The sequence below is a fragment of the Taeniopygia guttata genome, chromosome 1 (assembly GCF_048771995.1).
Source record: "Taeniopygia guttata chromosome 1, bTaeGut7.mat, whole genome shotgun sequence".
In the NCBI taxonomy this organism is placed as follows: Eukaryota; Metazoa; Chordata; class Aves; order Passeriformes; family Estrildidae; genus Taeniopygia; species Taeniopygia guttata.
The window spans coordinates 81,715,155-81,725,717 of NC_133024.1; the positions used below are offsets into that span (position 1 = coordinate 81,715,155).

The 10,563-nt window shown below is 38.4% G+C and overlaps 1 protein-coding gene across 1 annotated transcript in view; it reads left to right on the plus strand.

The window, feature by feature from the left end:
- Positions 1–10,563, plus strand: part of P2RY8 (P2Y receptor family member 8) — a 33,350-nt gene that overhangs the window by 17,957 nt on the left and 4,830 nt on the right. The gene's annotated exons all lie outside the window — the stretch shown is intronic.

Sequence of the window (10,563 nt, forward strand, 5' to 3'; positions counted from 1 at the left end):
CTCATCTTGTGAGGATCTCTTCACTGGGTCTTGAACAGCTGATTTCCACAAGGAATCATATTCTATGAAGACACACATTGCCAGGGCATATTTTCCTAATTTGGTTAGTGGTACTTGAAAGGTTTTTTTATTTCCATACTGTTTGCTCTCACAGCTGATCTTTCTATCCCAAGCACATCGCTGCTACGTTACCATCCTTGTTATGTGATTAATGATGCAGTCCTCCAGTCATGGCCTGCAGCCTGTGGAAATTCTGTCTTGTGTAAGGATCCTGAAGCAGCATGGCCCATTTTGGCAGGGCTGTATCAATTTGGCCATACCATTCCTAACAGTCACTTTCTGTCATCAGATTTCTCTGATGCCTAAATTAGGTCAGATTCCCAGCTGAAAACCAGGGTAATCAGCCTCAGCATTTTTACACTTTTCATTTAACTGTTTTTTTTATGTATCTGGGTTTTTTGTGGCTCACTGTTTTATGTGATGTGCTTCACACACTTCACATGTAGCAACTGTTAGTCCAGTTCCTTCCTGGACTTTATTAACACCTTTTCCTGTACTTGTTACTAAGACTGCAGGGGATTTAATAACATTCCCACCACTAAATACGTGTCATCCTGAACTGTACACTTTTCTGTGCCAGTTGGCTCTCTCAAATTTTTAGTTTGAAAGCTATAACATTAATTTTCAGTAATAGAAACATTGCCCTATTTTCGTTTAAGTCAAACCATATTTTCCTGATGGTACCATCTGCACCAAACATTTCCTTTATTCTTAAGTGCATCTATATCATTTTTCTATGCATCTGTTGTCAAGTTACACACTGAAAGTGCAGGAGGGTGGTAATATTAAAAAGCACATCATTTAGATATCTCGAGAGCTCTTAATAGCCCAAATTTTGTCTCCAAAGAACTATCTCCTAGTGCTCTTCTGTTCCATGTATCTTATTGAAGCATAATGGTACCAGTAATCAAAATTTCCTGAGAGCAGAGTCTAGCTGGCAGCCTATTGCTAGGGGTGTTCCACAGGGGTCAGTGCTGGGTACAGTCTTGTTCAACTTATTTACCCATGACCTGGGTGAAGGGACAGACTGCAGCCTCAGTGAGTTTGATGGTGATACAGAACTGGGAAGAGTGGTTGACATACTAGGGTGCTGTGCTGTCAGCCTGCAAGACCTGGACTGGTCCCCCACACAAACCGGCTGCAGAACATTTGACTTCTGTCTGTGATTATTTCACAGATAGCATTCATTATGATAATGCATTGGCACATATCTGAGCAAGTACTGCAGCAGGAATAGAAGAAGACAAAATAATTTTTATTGAGTCCTTATGATCATGTAAAACGGACTGTTGGCTTCAACACACAGGTGGAAGAAGATGGATATGGGTAAAATAATGCATCTGATCATATTCTGTGCCAATTCATTTTCACACAAAAGCTGACCTGGTCATTTAAAGATAGCAGCTGAGTGATCCAAGTTTGACAGGGGTGAATTACATTTTAGTGAACTAGCTCAGATTCTGACAGATTCCAGGCAACTATGGGCCTCCAGGAAATCAGGATCTGAATCAACAGGATGTTTAAAACAGGCTGGAATCAGCTTCAAACACCTGCACTTATTGTGGAAGTGACTACGTATGCAAATACTGCAGTCACTGGAGATCTGCCCAGTACAATAAATGCTTTCCAACTCACCCAAAAAATAGATACTTAAATTTCTATGGATGATAAATCTATAGCTTTAACAAAGACCAGGCAGGAGAGGCCACCTATACCCTGCCACTCAGTGCTACTGGTGTGGAAATAGTTTTGACTATTTGCATAGATCTTAGTTAATAGGAAGAACAACAATTCATCCTCTGTTTTTACCAGTCCCCAGTTGTTATGGATCCAGCACAGGCTTTTTGGGACACATCTATTTGCCCAGGGGGGTAGAAAGATGTTTTGAATTTACCGAGATCAACTAATGGAAGCAGTGGAAAAAGGCCCATCTGAAGGCAGCTTACATGCTCAACAATTTATTTGATACACCCCCACAAATATTACTTCAAATTTCTAGCCCCAATATGTTATATCACTGTTAGAATTACTCTACATCGTTTGCTCAAAACATTTCCCAAATACCACACCAAATTATCCTTTCAGGTACACCTGCAAAACTTCATGGCCTGTCCTGCTTATGGGCTTAGTCATAAGCTAAATCATTTAACAGCTACAGACTGTCATATCCTTAGTGCAAGTACGAAAAAAAACCCCATCATCTGAGGTTCCTTCCTTTCCTGTTTTTTTTTTTTAATTTTTATCTCAAAAGATAATCTTTAAGAGCATGCAGCAACTCTACCTCAATTCCTTTGTGGACTTATCAGGAGAGGAAATACTTGAAGAAAGCTTCACAGAAAAGAGAGATGAAAAGATAGAAAGTAGAGATTTCAAACAGAATATATATATACACATATTCTTATACATGTGTATATTTATATATATATTTGTTTGCTATAAAATGCCAGTTGGAGCACACATATTCAATGTAAGACTCCAAGCTTCTGAAGACTGAGGGATTCTCTGTTAGGAATCTCTCACATTGTCTACCACAAATGCCTTGTGCCGATAAACTGTTAAATTCTTTTCCTGGAATTTGAGGTCAGAAGGGAAATGATTGACTACACTTTTTCCTCTGACTCTTACAACAGCTGTGTGAGGCAATTACTTGTAGAGGGAAGTAGTTCATGACCAGAAGCCATTGTCTGTCAGTCCTGGATACAGACAATATTTAAAACTTAAAGTTATAAAGGAAATCAGTTCATGTGTTATTTAAATTTCAACTAGATCAGGCAATTTCGTCAAAGTTCTATAAAAACATGTGTCCTCATCTTGCCATAAGTCCAGGCCAAGATACCTGCAGGAGGGCCCTCTGGCACAGGATAACTCCACACTGTGCAGGATGTCTGCCAGAGGAGTTAAAGGGAGGTTTACAAGCTGACTGTTCATGGCCCTGACCATATGACAGACACTGTGGTCCGTTTAAGTGAAGGTTCCTTGCCAGGAATCAGCAGTTTCAGGAACTGCTTGCATGGCTTTTCCTCCCTGTGCAAGACAGCATGGTTTCACCCAGAGGAAAGTTACCTTGTGCTATTGGGAAATAGGAGTGTGCATACGAGCAGTGATCACAGACGATTCTATGTCCTATAGAATGAATTCCTGAGCTGATATATTGAACTCTTCTGTTGCCTTAGCTTTGCTAATCTTTTTTAAAATATCAGTCTTCAAAAAATTTAGCTTACAAAGTCTACTTATAAACATATATATAATATTCTAGCTATTAGCCTCTAAATTGGAACCTCTTCAAATCCAGTTTAGGATGGTTATTCTTACTGAAATTACAGCCTACAAAATTTATCAGTGGAGTTACACAACTTGGGTTTCAATTGACCTAAGGTTTTGTGCACAGCATTTTTATAAGCTGACTTGCTCACTGGTAAAGCAAACTGCAAAGTGATTTATTTTGTAATCTAAGTAGCACTTGAACAATAAATACTGTAAATATACTTCAGATGCTGAGAGGTTTGTGTCAATACTGGCCCACAGACTTACTATTTCCAAGAACCTGACTACTGCAGAAATAAAGTTTTTTAAAGACCACATTAAAGAATCACAGAATCACAGAATCACAGAATCACAAGGTTGGAAGAGACCTTCAAGATCATTGAGTCCAACCTGTTCCCTGATACAACTAAACCATGGCACTGAGTGCCACATCCAGTCTTTTTTTAAACACATCCAGGGATGGTGACCCCACCACCTACCTGGGCAGACTAATCCAGTACTTTATCACTCTTTCCATGAAAAACTTTTTCCTAATATCTAACCTATATTTCCCTTGACACAGCTTAAGACTCTTCCTCTTGTTCTGTCAGTTGCCAACCCCCACCTGACTACAGCCACCCTTCAGGAAGATGCAAAGAGTGATAAGGTCGCCTCTGAGTCTCCTTTTCTCCAGGCTAAACAACCCCAGATCCCTCAATTGTTCCTCACAGGGTTTGTGTTCCAAGCCCCTCACCAGCCTTGTCGCTCTCCTCTGGACATGCTCAAGCATCTCAGTATCCTTCCCAAACTGAGGCACCAGAACTGGACACAGCACTCGAGGTGTGGCCTCACAAGTGCAGAGTACAGGGGGACAATGACCTCCCTGGTCCTGCTCGCCACACTAGTCCTGATACAGGCCAGGATGCCATTGGCCTTCTTGGACACCAGGGCACACTGCTGGCTCATTTTCAGATGAATTTCACTCTGAATTGGTTCATAGGCACAGATGAAGGTGGTTGTGTTTATGCAAATCTTACCTAAATTAGGGTGAATGTTGCTAACACCAGCAGAGAGTCCTGACCTTGCTGATTTACACTTTGAAAAGGTGAAGGTTAAAGCAAACTAAAATTCAACTATCAGCAAAACAGCATAGTCCAGGATAGACACAGGAAATTTGAAAGCTGATATGTAATTTAATTTTACTGCTTAGCTAGTTCTGAAGATTTGGTGCAGTATTTGCTTGTGGAGTTTCTTTGCCTCTCATCTGTATTTTTTAAATTTCACGGTAACAATTTTTTGGTTCAATCTTGTAAAGTGCTTTTACTCTGTCAGGCTGGAGAACAGAAACACTCCCTAGTAAGCAGAAATGACAGCATTACTTTTCTTCACTTTTGAATAAAGCAGATTTTCTCTAGATTGATACAGCTAACAAGCTCTAACAGGTATGCATCTCTACTACATGAAAGCTGGTAGTGTTTCTATATTTTCTTACTGAAAAAACAGAGGGGTTTTTACCTCTCAATGTGAAATCCTTGTGGAGAGAAGATGCTCTTGTTTTACTTTGTCCTGATGGTTTGAGGTCAGAGCTATAACCACCACAGGGTTTACTTTGACTATGTGTATTAAGATAAAGACTGACATTTGTCTCTGAAAGAGTTTTTGATTAATATAATGAGCATAACTTAACTTTTTCATTGTAAAATATATGCCAGCTTTTGCAGTGAAGGTATACATATGGTTTACCTGTGTCCTTTATCTGAGTGATCTTTGATTAAAAATAAGAAATAAATAACAGTTTTATTTTTAAAGCTAAATGGCATGGAAGGTCTGTAATATCACAGCTAGTTAGATGCTTCCAGTTTTATTTTCTCTGCTCAGCAATACTTGCACACACAAGTGCACAGAGGGTAGAAGTGTAATTTCCCAAATGTATTTTTCTTATAAGAAGGTAAGTTAAAACATCAAATAATGCCTTTGTGATAACATAACTACAGGCTTAGCAGCAATTTCTGATCTTTGTAATAATGATACTCAGAACGAAACAATAGGAAAACAAATCGGTTAAAAGAACAAGGAAGCCCAAATACAAAGAAATTTCTTAGAAGACTTAGGTTCACATCATCACTGAGTGAACCAAACTCTTGGCTTTTAGAGATGTAGAGATGTAACACTGCAAGCTAAAATTTGCATGAAGGTTTATTGCAAGGGTGAGAAAGAACCATCAAGACAAAACCTGCAGCCTCTTTCGGTAAGGCCCATGTTCACTTTAGGAATCATTCAGACGGAGGTGGACTCATTTACATTGCTCAGTTTGGTGAACTTGAACATTTGCAGAAGTGTTTCTCAGAATCACATGAATGAGGCTTTAGGAACTGTACTTGAGATGTGTTACAAAAAGGCACTTTTTCTTCTTGTTCTGCATATTAAAACTCCTTACTTTATTTAAATATTGAAGTGTTTCTCACTTTTCCCAAATTTCAAGATTACTGACTCTTGGCTCTTTACCTTCCCGACTCCTTCTTCTCCTCATACTCAGTTTACAACAGAAATTAAGCATTTTTTTTAAGGGCTTTTACTCACTTCTGTCATGTCAGTAGTAATTCAGACAGTCTAGGAGGCATTGAAAATCCAGCAGGAACACTCTGTACTGAGAACCCCCAAGTTGTCTCTAGTTTTAGCTACCATTAGGTAGATATAAACTGTCCTAACCCTTTAGCTCTTGTTACTGCTTTGTAATCAAACTGAGTAAGTAAAAGACAATGTAAAATAGAAATAGATTAAAAAGCAGTATTTTAAGAAAAAACAAATCCATTCTTCAGCTACACTTGCATTGATAAAAAACTATAATAGGATTTTTCTAAGTGCTTACAATAAAATCTGTGCTTTCACTTTGCTTCATTCTAGATCTATTTGCAATTGAGTTGAAATTGCATTTCAGCTTGTTTTTCCTGTAATCTGAAACATGCCATCTTACATTCTTCAGCTAGAAGGATGTCTTTCTAAAAGTGTAACCATATCAAAGAAGTTATGAAATAAAAACTTTTTAAACTATGCAATAGTGCTTTGACAGGTTGTGAACCAAAAATTATGAAACACAATAGGTTTTGAAAGGCTTTCTGCTGCTTGATATAATTTTAAAGTTATTTTTTAATCTCAAAACACAAAGCAAATCTCAATTTTTTAATAAATTGGCAATTTTCACTTTGACTTCGCTCAAGGGCTTTTCAGTCTTTTTCACAGGTGCACTTGACACTGACAACAGGAAGATAATAGATGTAAGAGAGAAATCACATCAGCTTAATTTAGCAGTTCTCTAAAAATAGAGACTGTTCCTCTTTCACAAAAAAGAAATATCACAGATATCTTGTGATTTTTTACTGTTTGATTTTCAGTACATCCTTTAATATTTTATTTATCATGCTTTGTCAATTGAAGGGAAAGAAATCCCTATTCCTGTCAGAAAAGCATTAAGCAGTTGTCACATTAGCTTATGGTTGCAGCTTGGATGAAAACCTGATGCTACTGAATTTCCAAGTGAGTTTTTTGTGCAGAGTGCCATGAGCCAGTGAGTACAAAGAACAGCAAAAAAAAAAAAAAAAAAAAATCCTACATGGATTTAGTGAGTATTACTCCAGAGGCTTAGTACTTAATATGAGACTAATATACATCCATCTACTAAATGTTTCAGAAATCAAGCAAGCAGAAAAGCTTAACATTTCTCCTACTATGTCACAAGCTTGAGGATTGATGTAAATGTCAGTAAGACTGGATCATGTCACTTGAAAAATCCTTATTTAGATTTTGTTTCAATCGCTCTGTACATCCATTGGTCTGTCATATTTCAAATATAGGATCTCCCATAATGAAAGCAAACCCATGTATCTTCAACGGGTTTAATATTTACAGAAATGTATGTAACAGAATTATATTTTTTTAAATTATGCATATGAAACTATAACTTACTGTGGATGTTTTAAAATCTGTGCAAGCTTCACTGATTTGAATTTTTTTGGAAAGCTGAAGTTGGAAGGAAAAAGCTCATAAAATTTAAGAGGAATCTAATTTTAAACTTCTTAAGAGGGATTCTTTTCTCTCTTGAGGTATTACATTTACAAATTAAACCACAAGAGACAGACAGAGACTGCGGATGCAGTGGGGGAAGGACATGAAAAAGATGAAAATGTAAACACAGCATTAACTAAACCCCAACAGAAGCAGTAATGGGAGTGGTACATTGTGGTTCCAGCAGCTTAACCTGCTGTCATGGCTTCAGCCTAGCCAGCAGCCAAGCCCAACACAGTTGCTTGCTCACCTCCCCCACTAGGCAGGATTGGAGAGATATTTGAAAGGGTAAGAGGAAAAAAAATGTGGGTTGAGACAATTTAATAAGGAAAGCAAAAGCCATGCACACAAGCAAAGCAAAACAAGGAAATTATTTGCTGTTTCTCATGGGCTGAAGGTGTTCAGCCATCTCCAGGAAAGCAGGGCCCCATCACATGAAAGGGTTACTTGGGAAGACAAACACCATTACTCCAAATGTTCCCCCCTTCCTCCTTCTTCCCTCTCCTTTATATAAAGGTAATGATGTTACAGGTATGGAAAATCTGTTTGGTCACCTTGGGCTACCTGTCTGTGTCTCCTCCTAGCCTCTCGTGTAGCCCCAACTTTCTTGCTAGTGTGGCACTACAAAAAGCTCTGTGTAAGCCCAGCTCACTGGTAGCAAAAATATCTCTCTATTGTCAACTTTGTGTTCAGCACAAATCCAAAAAATTATCTTATGCCAGCACTGTGAAGAAAATTAACTATATCCCAGCCAAGTCCCACACACCTGGGCTTTTAAAAAGCAAATCATTACAAGTAAGGGTGAGTCAGAGCAGGAATTTCTTCTAGTCCAGATTTTCCTGACAAGAAATTCAGGATTAGTGTCAGAGAATCTGGCAAAAGGAAAGATGAAACTGGGAGGAGGATTTTCTGTACTCCACATTTCCTCAAGAGGCTATTTGCCCTCACGAATGACACACAACATCAGTCTTGTGTGCTTTGCACGCCCCCTTCTCCCCTGCAAAAGACTCTAAATGAACCACCCATCATTCTTCTGGTCATTGTGATGAACGTCTGCATTACTGAAACCAATATCAAGGAGTCCTACCCTTTTTGGAAAGCTCTTGCAGGCATGTAATCAGTAAGTCTGCTGTCTTTCAACTCCAATTCAAGAGGTGACTGCATTTGGAGGCACTTTTGTTTTACGGACAGTAGCATTCCACAAGTGCATAAAATTTGCCTTCAGTCAGGCTGTGAATGCTGACACTGTTTTGCATGTGGCGGCACCTAGGCATGCATTTTTTTATCTCCTTATCAAGATATCCTCTCAGAAAAAACAAGTACAGAAGAAAATACGTTTGAGATTAACTCTAACACAAACCAAAATATGAGACATATTAGATAGCTTTATGACCAGTGTGATAGATTTAATGGAAATTCTCACCTATATTCCTACCTTCCAAAGTACCTGTAATTTCTATAGGAATAGCATCTAGGGACCTGTGATAGCAAATATCTTTCACTTGCAAAGGTATATTATTAGAGCTCTGTAGTAACTCTGATACAGAGAACAGTTTTCTGTTTGTTTTGAGAAGTATAGAGTTGTTAGGCACAAAGGGATGCTACTTGAGCAAGATTTTTGAGTCAAGAGACTTCATGAATAAACATTTGCTATGCTAAGTCACAGACTGATCAGTTGAAATAGGGAGCATTAAGGCTTTTTTCCAAGAGTTGTATGAGTGCTTTTTCAAGTTAGCCTGAAAAATAAAGAATTAGTTTCATTCTTGACAGAACTCCCCTGACAAGAACTTAATTTCATTTGCAACAAATTTGGCTCAAAGGGCTTTTTGTGATTGTGCCCATCTGATGATCACTTCAGTACTTGAAACATGCTTGCTCTGTGTCATGTGCATGATATATGTACATCTCTGATTTCTTTGCAATTTCAATTTTCTTGTTCCTTTATCTAGGATTCCAACAACTTAGCTGGAAGCAACATTAATCAATACAATTTTCTTGATACTGACTCTCACCACTTCTGGATATTTTTAGCTGACATTTGAAGCACTATGTCAAATATATCAGATCAAGAAAGAACCTCAGTAAGCCGCCACTGAGATCCCTTTTTCTGGATCTGCACTCCGGTTTTTCTCAGTTGATTATCTCTTTACTGCACTGCAGCCAGCCTCCAGTAGAGACTTCACATTTGCTGGGTCTCAGGAATCATCAATGGCTCAGAGAACAAGTTTTTCAGTAAAAGCCTCTCTCAGAAAGTACAGTTTTTTGTCAGAATGGTTATTTCCAGCTACAGAGTTTGAGGAACTGACCGGTTACACATGACCACAGAAACTAAAGTATTTTTAAACAAGATACTAGGTTAAGTGACACCAAATGGCACGTGTGTTTTCTAATCTAACCTCCTACAGCAGGGCTGCCTTGCAACAAGATACTTGGAATAAACCATGTAGGTGATGAGAGTCCACAAGCAGGAGTGTGCCTGAACACACTTTCTACCTGTAATTAAGCAGTAGAGATGTGTCCACAGTTTTTGGTGGACTTGGCCTGGCACCTCTTCAGCCCTTATTGTAATTCTGCACAGAACATTCTGCAGATCTACCCTCTGTCTTTCTGGGCATTTTTTGCCATTTCTTCACTTTCTCAATGCTGTACTTTTGCGAAATTGCCTCCCTGTACTTGCAGCTTAACGAAAGCAAGCAGTGAGGTGTGGGCTCTTTCCTGCAGCTGCTGAATGCTGCTTAAAATAAACCTACTAAACTATGAGCTATTGCATCTGCCAAGAAAGATCTATGAAAAGCAGACAGTGAAAGCATGGGTCCACTTTGCAGACTGCAAAACTGAAAGTAATTTTGCAGAATTACAGACAGCTACAAACAGAATATTTTTAAATAACTTACATTTTGCAGAAACTGAAGATCAATCATTTTTTCTTCTTGGTAGAAGAGGGTTTCTCCAGCCTGTAAACCAGTCCAAGCAAGTGCAGTTTTCCATGGTTCTCATGTTTCTTTTCTTATATTCTGTTTATATTACAATATAGCAAGAGTCATTGAATGCATGTTCTCCTTTTTCTAAGTTAAAAAAAATTTTAAAAAAATTTAAAAAAAAAATAAAAGCCAGCTCTTACTTGAAATGGATCACAGTTTAGTTGGCAGGGGAAAAACGTCAGAAGATATTGTGCACCACAGAAATCAAGGTTATGAC